Here is a 15565-nt window from a genome sequence, read left to right on the forward strand (position 1 = left end):
ACGTTTAAAGTCACTGAGCTCTTCAGTCAACCCAATGCATAAGGCCAGCCCAAGGCATAATGCCGCCTGGGGCGAAGTTTAAAATGCCGCCCCCCCCTGCCGACACCATTATCCCCCCCTTTATACTTACCTTTAAACAGTCCTGAGGTGAGTCTCCCCGCTCTGGCACGGTGCCGGCTTGTAATGCTGAGCGCCGGAAATTGACATCACTCTGCTCCACTGTACACACTGTACACATTCTACTGCCAATGTTTGTCTACGTAGATGTCATGCCTACGTGCTTGATTTTATACACCTGTAAGCAATGGGTTGTCTGAAATAACCAAACTCAATAATTAGGTGTGGTATATATATATATATATATATATATATATATATATATATATATATATATAGAATTAGGGTGTCTTACACCACATAATATGCTGGTAAGAAAGAAATAGCATAATAATAATAATAACCCTTTGACAAATATTTTCAGTAAACCTGAGCAGCAGTGGCGTCGCTACAGGGGGGCAAGGGAGGGCAATTGCCCCCCCTAGGTTGATCCTTGCCCCCCCTGTTGCCCCCCTGCCGAATTTGGAATAAAGTCGCAATGCGACTTTAAATCCCGTCTTTTTTTAAATTTATTTATTTTTAATGCGGAGGAAAGAGAGGGTTCGGCCCGCGTAAGATCGGCAGCCAGGGCAACCAATCTTACGCTGGCCGCACCTCGAGCCCTGCTACTTACGTGTGGGAGGGTCTTCTGTACTGCATAGAGGAAGGGGAACCTAGCAGAGTTCACGTGACATCACATGACTCTGCTCCAGTCCCGCTTCCTCTGTGCAGTACCAGAGAACGCAGAGGGAGGCCACGCCCTCTGGTGAAGTCTGTGAGCGGCATCGAGGAGCTGCAGTGCAGGTAAGGGGGTGGGGAGGGTGTTTGAATGAGTATGCGTGATTGAGGGAATTAATCTGTGAATGAATGAGTATATGAATGAATGAGTGTGTGTGTGAAAGCATGGATGTGTAAGTGCTGGAACCTAGGCATGATGGAACTGTGATTGCTGTTAGCAATCACACTCCTATCATGCCAAGTCAGCACAGTCCCATCATGCCTAGGTACCAGCATTTACTGGTTGCCTGGGTATGATAGGAGTGTGATTGCTGTGTGGGCAGTGTGGACGCCAGGGCTGGCTTTGGGGTGTGCAACCTGTGATCTATGCCTGTAATTTAGGGGGTTTTAAATATACCTTTTAATGACGTGTTTTTATGTGAATTCCAATTGATCTATACCTGCAAAGCTGGGTTTTTGCGTTATTCTGTAGATCCATATCTATATATTTCCATACATTATTTATGTAATTACCTGCAAATACAGTGTTTGTATGTCTTATTCAGTTGATTAATACCTGCAATGCTGTTTCCATGTATTTTTTTGATCTATACCTGCAATGCTACGTTTCATATACTATTGTATACCCTCAAATACAGGATTTGTATGTCTGATTCTGTTTATTTGATATATACCTTCAGTGCTGAGATCACAAGTGAATTTCAGTTGATCTATACATGCAAAGCTTGGTTTGTGTCTTAATGTGTTGATCTATACCTGCTATCGGCAACTGGGGCTAATATTAATATATATGGGCAGCAGGGGCATCAATACACAAGGGGCAAAAACACTAATGGGGGTATAAACGACAATGCAGTGTGAAAAATCCATCCTGATGTAGACGTCTGTGACGTAGATTGTGTCCTGCTGTTTGTGTGTTTTTGGTTATCAGTGTAGCAGAGCCTGTCCTTGGGTGTGTGTATAGGTGTTGGTGTGGCAGAGCCTGTCCTGGTAAGTGTGTGTTCAGTTGTCAGTGTGGCAGAGCTTGTCCTAGGGTGTGTGTTTGGGTGTCAGTGTGGCAGAGCCTGTCCTGGTGTGTGTGTGTGTTTGGATGTGGGTGTGACAGAGCCTGTCCTGATGTGTGTGGGTGTCTGTGTGGCAGAGCCTGTCCTGGTGTGTGTGTGTGTTTGGTTGTCGGTGTGACAGAGCCTGTCCTGGTGTGTGTGTCTGGGTGCCGTTGTGACAGAGCATGTGTTGGTGTGTGTGTTTGGTCATCTGTTTCCTGGCACTTAACTTACAGTAGGAATTATTTAATTTATGTTTATCCAGAGATAAAATGCCCTCCTGAAGTTGTAGTGACTTCAGGGGACAAAACGTTCAAGGCCCTGAAATCATTTAGTGGAAAAGTTATTTATTGTGTTATAATATTTATTTCAAGGATTAGTCGCACTCAATTGTGGCTTCAGGCTTCCCATGTTGAATGATCAAGTATTATTTTAGCCCAATAACAAAAGTATAATTCCATAGCACATTACTTTTGGAAATTATGAAGACTGTGGTATCTTGTGTGCCCCCCCTATATATTGTTTCTAGAGTCGCCACTGCTGAGCAGTATTATGACAAAGTAAATACTAATGATGAAAAAAAACTTTGTTTTCAGGATGCAAGGACATTTGTAAGACTTTATGGGGCAGGACTTTGGCGATTTGGGATATCCTGGGAAGAAACTCCTTGCAGTAAAATACCACTGCAAATGACGTAGTGTTCATAAGGCAGAAGCATATGCCACAGCTGGGCTTTTTTGATTTAAGCAATAGCAAAAACATGCAAGACACTGGGTTTGCTATGCTCGGTATGCAAGGTTATTACTTTTTCAGATTCTTGAAAAAAATTGGTTTCAAGAATATTATTGTTATTGTGATTGGGGCCAGATGATCATATTTGTTGGACAATAATAAGGGCTTATCCACTGAATTGCAATGTTTATTAGGTTTACTGCTGATCAGCAATGAATGGCCAGATTCTTATGATTAAATACATAATGTCTGCTGTTAAATTTGCTGCAATAAAAGAATCAAAAAGTCACAGAATTAACAAAAAAGTCTCTGTTAGTGTATTTTTACAGGGGGCATTTTGCCCTAAATACAAAGGAGATATTTTGGCTGTTAAATTATCTACTGTCACTTAACTATTTCAGCCATACTGAAATTTAAATGTTAAAAAACATTTTATGTGTGTGCAAAAACTAAACTTTAAAAGAATAAAAATTTTAACATTTGAATTTCAGTATGGCTGAGAGAGATGCCCTGTTTACTTAATTCCTGTAATGAGTATGGAAGTTTGAAAAGGACGTAACACTTATTATGCTAGTTCAGATTTAGATTCCATAATTTTCTTAGGAAAAAAAATGTGCCTGGAATAAGATTACAGACCTCTAGATGGCGCTTTTTGCTGACAGGATATTGTCACTCATTCTCTGCTGCCAAGTTGCTCACCTGAGAAGGTACTATGTATTTACCATATACAAACGTTTTCACTAGTCTGTAGAAGCAATATGCCCTGACACTGTTACCGAAACCTGATCAGGCTACTGGCCTTTATGCCAAGCTCAGAGGCGTATCACAGGCCTATTGTATATGCTGGAAAGCTAGTTAGGTTCCAGTTCCAAAGTATAGATTTGTACCATGTTAGCCGTAGCTTTTTCTAAGAGCAAATGTTGTAAAGATGGTACCATCATTGGCTAACGGAAGTATAATGGATTGCAAGTTTTCGAGACTGGGTCTCTTCTTCAGGCATATACATTTGAAGCAAAAATTAATCATAAATGTGTATGTTAACATAAAGATAGTCACAGCAAGATACAAAGATTGTGAATTGAGATAACGTGTAGTGATGTGAAAAGGACATGCAGATAAAGGTCTTGTTAGTGTGTTCTTGTGAAATGTAGCATTTGGCACGAGCAGTACCTTTTGGTGTCATAGACTGCCTCAGACTATGTGTCTATGTATATGATTGATTGTGTGGATAGTGTGACATAAAGTCTTTATCACCATTAAGGCCTGAATTAAGGGAGTCAAATTTTAGCATTAGTTTCTATACCTATATGCTTCTCTAGCTCTGGCTCCGAAGTAGCATTTCCCACTACTGTGATTCTTTGTGCGTGTCTGCATGTGTTCTACCTTTTGAGGAAGTTGAGGGGATAAATCATGTCTTATGCGGAATTAGGAAGGTAGTTAACTTCCATGTCTAACCCTTAGTCCTAGAGTTATGGCTCCCTGCTCACTGTCTTACCTCCTTCCTATACCGTGTAAGTGTAGGACATGGGCACACTGGTAGGCAGGCAATTTGTTCAGCCGAGGGAAAACATTAAAGTAGCCACTCAGCTATATGTGCGTTGCTGGAGCGTCCCCTTAATGTCTGACAAACAAGAAAACATGTAGCAAGTGAACAATGTGTCAATAAGCCTAAAACTACATGCACCAGATCACCTAATTAGGCACTGAGAGGGTGTAGGTATAGTCATACTTACATACATACACACAATTTTTTTTTCTGGAACACATATATATTTCATTTGTTGCTGATCAGCACGCATAATATGCTCCCCTACAGTATCTGAGGTGTATAAACTCACAAAAGGAAATTATTCATTATACAGCCCATATACACAAGGGTCAAAGAGGTCACCTCAAGGTTAGGTTTCCAATTATATGTTCAGCTGTCCCATACACATCAAGGTGTCATGCATGCTAAGGAGTACAAGACATTCTCTAACTGTAACATTGGCAAAGTACCTAATATGCTTCATCTGAAACCATTGCTCCTTATAGAAACTAGGTTATCGGCCTGAGGTGAAAAGCAGCTTAGTGTGCAGATTTTTAATGCAGTTTTAATTTTCCCGCCGGATTGTTTTAGTCTTTTTTTTTTACTCTTGTTTTTCTAGGTGGCAAGCCTATGCAGGTCATTTGTTTCATCATCACTCAGTATAACAAATAAAAGGGCCCTTCTAGAATGTTTGATAGTACTGCAATACTTGTTTCACTTTGGTGTAAGTATTACAAATATTATTTAGAATTTAAACTGTGTGGGAGTTCCATCCTACCCCAGGGTTAACTTACTGAATGTATCATACTTCAAATAGTGAGGTAGGATATAGTTTTATTCTGAAACCTCCAGAAGACATCTCATTCTGTAACATATGGATTATATTATAAAGAAAGTGAAAAGTACATATTTGCAAAATTCCATTTAGTGCTATTTTTGGTGCTGGTAAGGCTGATTTTACTAAAGCAAGTTTGTAGCAAGATAAACAACAATATAATCTTTATTCAAAACCACCTTGGTGATCTGGGCAGAGAGACAGCGGAGAAAGCTTGGGCACTGCATGTTTCCTCCCACAGAGATCCAGTGTGAGGACGAAAGAGATCGCCACCAAGAATTGCTCATACAATATAATTAAAGGCACACTCCAATGTCTTAAACCAATGCCACCATCAGGACACAGTGCAGTGGAAGGAGCCCAGCTTTAGAAGCCCCCAGCCTCTGGGGCTTCACATTCCCACTCTGGAGTACACCCTGCACCGTTGTCTACCTTGTATACGGTCACTAGTACATAACACAGGAGAGGGGATAACATAATGGGCCATGACAGGCCAGACTAGGGATGACTTAGTGGCCCTGCACTTTAAGGCCAGAGGCCTTCCAAATGACATATGTTCAGCCATACGTATCCAGTTAAAATGTTATATCTAGCCATGTCGGTAAGTATACAGTAATAGGCATTTGCCTAGTGTTCCAGATGACTAGTTCAGGCTTGGACCCTAAATTGATATTGAGCCTAAAACAATGTTTTATAGTTGCGGTCTTTTCCAGTCAGAGCACACAAGAGCTGCTTTCAAATCTATTGCAAATGCATGGAATCAGGAATTTAGCAAATGAGCTACGTTTCAGCTCAACTTATTACTTCAAGGTGGAGTTTTAGAAGTCAGTGGGAACCTAACTAGCAACTATTAAAGAACTCCAAAGAACTATAAAAGAATGCATGCGTACATTTGCATTGGAGACATTGTAAAACAAAAACATGAATGGGTAGGGTAGATTGCATTTTGTTAAAATAGTCGTCTTGAGAAAGCTCATTTGAAAAGAAAATGTAGGTTTAGTGTAACTAAAATGTATTAATCATTATTTACATCAATCTAATTCATTGCCATATGTCATTCATACAATGTATATAGTCTACCCATTGTACAGCACTGCTGAATATGTTATATAAATCATATATATATACTATATAAATCAATAAATTATAATAGCGTGTTTTATAACACGGTGTATGGACAGTGGCATTTAAGGCACTGAAAGGACTGAGCACAGCAATTCAGGATGTCTAGTTACTCTGCATAGGTTGGCTGTTGGGTGTGTTTTGGGGCAGTGGGGGTGTAAATGTGATCTAGTTGATTCAAGTGTTTTGCATATGTATGCCACTTGTTTATTTGTTTTTGTGCATGTCTCAGTGAGATCTTTTTAAGTTTACTTGTTGGGTGATAAAAGCTAGACTCTCTGGCACCAGGATGAGATAAACCTTTAATATGCAACCATTTAACTTTGAAATAGGGGAAAACCTTAGTTTCAATATTTAATTAGCTTAAGTGTGAATGAAGAGCATTTTCCAACTGCATTGTTTGAACCAAGAATAAAGCAAATCACTGTAGGAGGACTGAATGGATCCCTTATATACTACACTATGATCAGTAACTATCATACTTGGGTTTTTAGAAACATAATGTAAGATAACTCATGCCTTTCCTGGTACTTTTTAATTTCCAGAGGCTAAAACATTAACAAATGTAAGAGACAATACAAAACACACAATCATTAAATGGGGAAAAATAATCACTAAGAGGTACAGGTATATTTTTTAACGACGACACAAACATACACAATAAGTGATCACTAAAGACAGTGTGTTACTTTAACTGCGTTAAACAAGGCTTCTGAGCTAAATCCAATGTGAATGAAAACTGTGCTGTGCAGAATTCTCCATGGACAAAGCTACAACCCAGCTGTATTTCTTCCATTCTGGTTACTCAACCTAACGTGAAGATTTTATAACAGTTTAAACAATGGAGAGTGGGTGTAAACTATACTGTTGGACCTATATCTCAGCAAGGCACCACAGGAAGGCACCACAAAACATTGAAGGCATTTTCAATTCCAAATATTTACCCCAAGTAAACTCAGAGAAACCGATCTGAAAAGATAAAGGCTAACAAGGAAAGATTGGGTATAGGATTTGAGGTCAGGGTTTTGGTTACATTACGACATTAGTACTGAGGACTTCTACTATTGTACATAGCTGTAGAATATTATGACGCTATTAACATCAATAAATAATAATAATATCAGCAGCCAGGATATTCACAACAACTTCCACAAACTTTGCACGGTCACTGTAAGGTCACTTAATAAGCCCCTGAGGGCGGCACAAGTTTTGCCTTGAACTGATTACAACACACACACAATCCTATTTCCAAGCTTCCACAAGTGGATTCATCTCACATGTATTTTTAACTAAGGATGAGAAACATGCAAATAATTTCATTTCTAAGCCAAAAGAAATAAAAGGTGGAATCTTTTAACAAGTAACATTGGGTTGAGTGTTGTATCGCCAACAAAGTAGAATTGATTTCACTGCCCAGCCTAAACCCTTTTCTTTACACTTTGTTCTGTCTTATGTATAATAGTGATTTTATTTTCTGTTGAACAGCTTTCTCACAGAGGCATAATGTTGGCTTCTGCAGGGGCCCAAGTCTTAAGGGATAATCGAGACATCTTGCTGCAGAGGTCTACCTTTTTGTGTTAACTTACTAATTAGCAGAGCACAAGACGGGGAACCAAAGCAGGTTGTATACATGGATGGTGAGCTTCACACATCTTGACAGTCAGGAAACATTTTGCATTGTAAAACTACATTGTGTTTCAAAGCAACTGTAAACTTTACTTTTGTGTGTGTTTGGCATTTTTATCATGTTATTATCTTTCAGATAAGCTAACCGGAGCTTTATCTTATGGCCACAAGCGATCAGCAAAGCTATGTATGGAACTCTTTCACTTCAAGTGTCTTCTCATCCAGTATTACAAAATATATCACCAGTTGTGCTTTTAAAGCACAAAACAATTGGAAGACTAGATGCCCTAAATGGTTCCTAGCTGCCATCAGTTCTATGCGTCTTATTTTTAATTTTTTTTTTCGGAATTGGGGCATTTAGAATTTACAAAATTCCATATATAGTATTTTGCCTTACACACAATTGTCTTAAAACCGCAACTGTTTTAATAGATTATGTATGTAAATCTCTACGCAATGCATATGTTGAATCTGTCTGTTTTAGTGTCTTTTTTTGTGTTAGCAGATGCTATGTAGATTAGTGTTTATACATGGTAATGACTTGCTTATATGTTCTGTACTCAGTGAGAACTAACCAGGTCAAGGTTCCTACAAATTCACACATACTGCCGGTAGCAGTTTTGTCACATTAGGGCCTGGCCTTTGACCTTTTTTGAAATTCTACACCACAGCCCCATGCTTTTGAATTGCGAACAACAATTATTGTTCACACTCCGTCCTATATCCTGTTTGCGGTGTTCATTGCAACACTGCGTTATGTGTTTCTGCAATTCTGTTGCCTAGGTAATACCGTATTTCTTGAATGTACAGTATATTGGTTGTCCTGACAATTCATCTTCTATTTAGGCTTTTATTGATCCTTAGAACGCTTGCTCAGACAGGACTAGAAATGTAGAAGTCTTTAACAAAGTGGCAGTATTCAACTGAGGTTTATGCAGTATCCTGCTGGGATTAAAGAACCGCTCATACATTTAAGAAAAAAACACATAGTATAGTAGATCTGCTGTCAACACAAATATTAATATACAAAATCTTAACTGGCCTCTCTCGCTACAATTAGCCTAAGACCTATACCGTTATAAGTGGGTGAGACTAAAATTTATTGAGATTTGGATTTAACCAAAAGTTTGGGGTCGCTTTAAACGTTCCTTGTTATCCATGAAAACATACATCAAATGAGTTGCAAAATGAATAGGAAATACAGTCAAGACATTGACATAGTTATCAATAATGATTTTTAATTTAAATAATAATTGTGTCTTTTAAACCATTGGAAAACAGGAGTGATGGTTGCTGGTACTTTGCCTCTGTTAGCCTATGAAAAATCTAAATCAATTGTTTCCTGTTAAAATAGTTAGTTACAACATTAACAATGTCTACACTTTCTTTTCCAGAATAAGCAGCCATTGTTCCAATTGTCATAGCTTCACAACTTTTTCTCCCGAATGTCTCACTTTTTTACTTCTAGCATAATTCTCCTTCTATATTGGCACAAAACTAGCTAAAACTAGGTTGTGTTTGTATAAACTTACATTCTATATTAATTTTTGCAAGGACATCACCATAAGCAACATTTTAAGTATTTTTAATAAATTATGTTTTACAAATAAATTTGTATTTTTTCCATATAACAAAGCATTGTTTTATCTTTAGATTTATGTTAAATAGCTTATGTGAATCCAGAAGGGATATTTACCCCTGTATTGTTCTGTAAGTACATATATAACATACCCACATACTGCAGCTATGTCTCATGAGCAGACACAAGAGGGTCAGCATCTATAAAATTAATAAAAAGATGGAAGGCATTTATGGCAGTAGAAAATATTGTGTTGATATTATTGATAACTAATCTGGAATCTATTGGTGGAATAATTAGTAATTTTAAAGTAAATTATATATATATATATATATATATATATACCGTATTTATCGGCGCATACTACGCACCGGGGTATAACACGCACCCCTGTCCGGACCGGAAGTGAGGGAGACGCGGCTGCAAAACATGCAGCTGTAGGATTTATTGGCGTATAACACGCAGGTAGGGTTTCCTCTTCTTATTTTAGTTATAAAAGTGCGTGTTATACGCCGATAAATACGGTATATATATATATATATATATATATATATATATATATATATACACACAACTAATACAAAAACATGAATGGGTAGAGTAGATTACATTTTGTTAAAATGGTGGTCTTGAGAAAGCTCATGATGGTAAGGACAGCTGTCTGGGGTGCCAGTCAAAGAATTGTAATATCATCGATTTAGCATGTCAAAATTATACACATTCCCTTATGCACTATTAATTTAAGGGTTTACATTTAAATCTTCTTCTCAAGAGCAACCCGTGTTGTAACTCGGACCCCTGACAAGAGACAGATTGAAAAAATTAAACTGGATACACAATACTCCTGATCCGTGATATGTTCCTAACCGGCCCTGTACCCGACTCCCACAACTGTCAATTTCCCAGGACGTGTCCCAAGACACTGAAAGCAACGGGACAAGCTCCCAAATCCCAGAAATGTCTCGGCAAAAAGGGACAGTTGGCAACTATGCTATTCATTCATGATTATTTATTTTCTGTTTATTGCCCCAACATTCAAAGAGGAGGAGTCCTTTACTATGTTAGCACATTTGGAATTTCTAGTTAACCATTGTGCCATTGTCTTGGTGTTTGACCTTAGATTAACACAGCTTGAAAGCGCAGTTCAATTTCCTGACTGTTTTGGGACTTGGTTATTTGCTTTCAAAATGCTACGGTAAATGAAATTAGGAATACTGGTGTCGGGTGAATTTCATTTATACATCAAATGCTCGTCTTGATAGGTATGTTAGGCTGCTGATAGAGTACTTATTTTGGCAAGCATGAAATGGAGCGTGGCATTCGGTATAACAGTTATCAAATTACTATGCAAGTAACTACTTAAAAAGAGTCTAAAAATCTGTCTCCTATAAAGCTCTGCAAACAATCAGCGAAACGCAGTAGCATTCAATTCTTATTCAATGTAACAACATTAACTGTTCTTTAATTTTTCTATACTCCTGCACTCAAAATGTCAAAGTTAATGGTACTAAAGTCTGACAGCGTGCGGCTGTGTTCGCTGCTAAACTCAACCATAGTAAAGCTTGTGAACCCACTGCTGTTGTTTCCCACTAACATATTGATTTTAGAAAAACTGGGATCAGAAAAAATAGCCATGACTTGTTTTATTGTAAACTGGTAAAAAATAACCATCTGTCTTCTAGTAATCCGATTGTATGCTGACATATCCCTTTGTACAGCGCTGCGGAATATGATATGCTATATAAAACAAAAAATAATAAACAATAAATAAATGTGTACTTGTATACTGCATCTCCTGAAAGGTACAATTCAATTAAACTTTGGAATAAAACCTTGAAAGAACCACTGTTAATTTGGATACTTCTGCATTCAATGTTAAATCATAAAATTAAAGTCAGTGCATTAAAGAAACATTCATACTTTATATATTGTAAATGTACTCCTTCATATAAACAAAAGCCACGCTTATTCTTTAATCAACTCCCTAATGTACTATACAGATTTGTATCACTGATAGATTTATATGAGCCAATACACAAAAATTGATGCTTCACCTATACAACTTGAAGCAGTGTGGGTGAAAAATCAACTTTACTAGGAGTCAAACTAAAAATAATGACACCATGTTTCTAATACAAATAAAGCCTCCCTGAAGTAGCCTTTATATCACGACACATATAACCTGGTTGTGACTTGTGGTAGAATGTTTGATTAGCTTACTTTGTACGGTTAAGTTATGATTAAGTATTTGCACACTTATATTGAGACTCAGCACTCAGTTAGGAGAGAGGAACACAGTCAGAGTGAATGTAGAGAAGATTTATGAGAAGTATATGAACAAAGGTGTCCAGTAGAACCAGTTAGACTGGTTGAGAGTACTCCCTAGGGAGTTCCTTGTTAGGTTCCAAATAATGGAGGGTCGGCAAGGTTTTTGTTTAGAAGTTAGTTGCAATAATATGGTAATTTTTTTATTTATTTTCATTTTCCTTTAATGCAGTTTCATGACTATTAAGATATTCTAGATTGTAAGATCATTTGAGCAAGGCCCCCCTTACTTAGCATTTCTGTAAGTCAAATTGTTATATTAAATACTACTTGTTATATCCCGTTTACTCATTTTCCAGCACTGCGGAATATGATGACACTATATTACACAATAGATTTTAAAAAATCAAGGGGCTTAGCTCAAGTACAGCTTAGCAAAATATGAGGCTTGCAATGCCCAGGCACATATAGCGTTTGTTTGCAAGAGACATGCTTCACACAGACTCATAGACAATATAGCATGGTGGTGCACCCAAGAAAACTGGGGTCACATTTTTATTCCATATTTTTATTTCATTTTATTCCATAAAAATATAACCCTTAAAATTCATACAGAGAAAAAATGATCCCCATGGAAGATATATTATTCTGAACTGAAAGACATCTTTCTTGAAAACAGTTTTTCCCAAAGAGATAGAAAATGATCCTTGATTCTCTGTGGGGATTTTAACCTAATTTTGGACTATTATTTGGATTATATAGGTAAATTGGCATATTGATTCGGTAAATGTAGTTAAGATGGGAAAGAAAGTCATACAGATATTCCGGGTTTGTCCTTTTGTACGGTTTATGGAGATCTCATCACCAAGGAGTCAAAGATCGAAAATTTTACTACTGGACTCATGAGTCATATTGCAAATTAGATTACATTGTGGTTAATAGTGTTTTTTTTTTGTTTTTTTTGTTCCCTATGGATTTCAAGCACTAAATCTTTATAGAATGAAATTGTGACCCCACTTTTATACTTGCAAATCCCCTGAGGACAATTGCATGGTCTGACAACATGTCTGTGTCAATTTCAATCAGGGAGGATCACCCACTATCAGACAATTGGAAAATGAATGCGTATTTATTGGCACAGCCAAAAATTCAGAAAACATTTTTATCTACTTTAGGGAAAATACCACACTTCAAATCTTGTGGTTGGCCCACAAGGCGGTGGTTTATACAGTATGCATTTGAAGAAAAAAAGAGGCCAGGTATTCATAACTCTTTTTGGAGCTCAAGAAAAGCAATAAACTTTCACCCTCTAAGAGAATGCAGACTGAAATTAACCTCTTCAGGACCAGGGTTTTTTTCCCCAATACCCTACATGCATGGATAAGTCATGTTTTTCAGATGCTGTGGAGTGAAAACTGGAAGATGCACATTTAAAATTTTAACAGATCACTTTACTGGGCCCATGTCTCATTTGAAACACAATAAAGGACCTAAATATCAAATTAACTCCATAAAACTATATAGTCCCTGAGAGCACAAAGCTGAAGGACCTCAAAGTTTAGTGAAAATACCTAGAAGTTAGCTGACAGCATTACGGGTAACACGAGGATCCAGTTGGTGGATAGTCATAGGTACCATTAGTGTTAGGGATGATGATCAGATTAGGTCCCTGGCTATTGAAGTGAGACAGATCAATGATTATTGACCAACAAGGTAATTAATCAGTGGTTACATAGTATTTTATTAGGTTAAATATATATTGTATTTTACATCTATAGCTATCAGATCACTGGATGTAGAACCATGCAAAAAATAGCAGAGGTTTTTTCCCAAATTCGGTAGGCCTTTAGAATGTTAATTAAGATGGGAATGTATACCAGCCATTTTCAAAGAAAATTGAAAAGCTTTTGAAAGATATCCTTCCCTGAGCTAATAGATGAAACTGGAGCTAAGTTGGAGGAACCAGCCAGATGCATCATTTTATTACCACACCTTTAATTATCTTCTAGACTCACATTTAGCTAAAGTATTTAAAGCCTGCATGGAGGCAGCTACATTTCCTATGGAAAACCTAGCAAAACCCTGGGAAATTCAAAACATTTTGGAAAAATGTATTAATATAATACAAATAGTCAGGACTACTAGGACACATTTTCTGTTCCTACTTGTGGACATGGAGAGGGCATTCAATTAGTTTACACTACAGTGATTGTAATGTAATGCAGAGTTTATATCCTGCTCATTGCACATCTAAAAAGGTACCCGGGTTGGCCGCTATCCCCATTACTTTGCATATTTATACTAACAACCTGGACATCCAGGGGTTCTCTATCCCTCATAAATCAGATCAGAAAATGGATCTATCTTAAAGATAATTACAAATCCCAGGGTGTCTCTACCAAATTCAATCCATGCACCGTTAAGTGTATGGGAAGATGTCATACCTTAAGGTAAATCATTCTAAATCCCAGATCTTGACTTTAGGAATAACTCATGAATAGGAAAATGTACTCTGGTTAACCATCTCATATGAATGGTTTGAGCATCATCTGACCTACTTGGAGATCAGACTTACCAAACTGAAAGAAACCCTAATAGCAGCCAAGTGGGGCACATATGAGTTATCATGATTAGGGCATATAGCTATGGTAAAGATGTTTGGTTTGCCAAAACTGCTTGATCTTTTTCAAATAATCCCAATTTTAATCCCATGTAACCTTACAAATATGTGGCAAAAGAAAGTGAATGTCCTTATTAAAGTAAAATGGGTAGAATCTCTTCCACAATCTTTTATTTATAACCAATGTTGGAATGTTGGGGCTGCTGATATTGAAATCATACTATAATGACAGTCTGGCATAGGCCATCACTTTTCAAGCAGGCTAGTGTATGGTGGCAATGGTGTACATGATAGTATAGAGCAGGGGTAGGCAATCTTCAGCTCTCCTGAAGTTGTGGACTACATCTCCCATAATGCTCTTACAGTCATAATGCTGACAAAGCATCAAGGGAAATGTAGTTCACAACATCTGGAGAGCTGAAGATTGTCTACCTCTGATGGCTCCATCATGGTGGGTTTCCAAAGCTGACAAATGAATGGGATAGAAGAGGGAAGAGGATACCACAATAAAATTGACTTCTATAACAACAGGTACACCTATGATGTACAACTTGATGTACATGAAGGTAAAGGCTTTGCTTTTTGGAGAAGCCGTGCCACTCCACCGATCCAGGCTTGGGTTAGTAGGATGAACTTTATTGCCCACATGGAGGAATTGGTGTGGGCTTCCAGGGGCAAGGAATATTTGTACAACAAGCGTTGGTTCTGGTGGAGGGAGCTTACTTCTTCCCCGCGTTTCCCTGCTCTTTTACAGTCCACCTGAGGTACCCTTGGGTTAGCACGGATTCGCCTCCCTCAGATTCACTTACGCGGCTCCTCCTTCCTGTTCCTGGGTGTAATTCTCCTTCTGTGCCCTTTGATTGCATCTCCCGTACCCCTGTGTTGTGGGGTTGTAGCGACGCGCGCCATCTGACTTTTATGTTGTGTTCATGATTTTGATGATTTTAGTTTCCGTTACTTCCCTCTCCGTGCACTGACATGCTTGTGTGCTTCCATACGTACCTTCTTGTCACATGCATAGTGTATTGGTACCGTGTTGAGGGGGTCTTTTCTGGACACCGCTCTTCTCTTGTGTGCCCTGATTGTTGTGCACCTTTGGCACGCACTCTGTACTCGCATGTACTTCTACCTGGTAGCATTTGTCATGATGCTCTCTGTTATGCATGGTTCTCGTTCTGTGCAATAATGTATCGTATGCCTTATGACCACTGTTTAATCGTGATTTATTATGCAGTACTTTGTGCCTTTGTATCCCACGTGTGCTTTTTGGTATGTTCTCGGATGTAACACACTATTGTATACCTGATTTTTTATTAAACGGAGACTTGACAAAAAAAAAAAAAAGGTAAAGGCTTTGCCTCACTGTGTCCCGAACTGCAGA

This window comes from Spea bombifrons, chromosome 3 (genome assembly GCF_027358695.1).
Source record: "Spea bombifrons isolate aSpeBom1 chromosome 3, aSpeBom1.2.pri, whole genome shotgun sequence".
NCBI lineage: Eukaryota > Metazoa > Chordata > Amphibia > Anura > Pelobatidae > Spea > Spea bombifrons.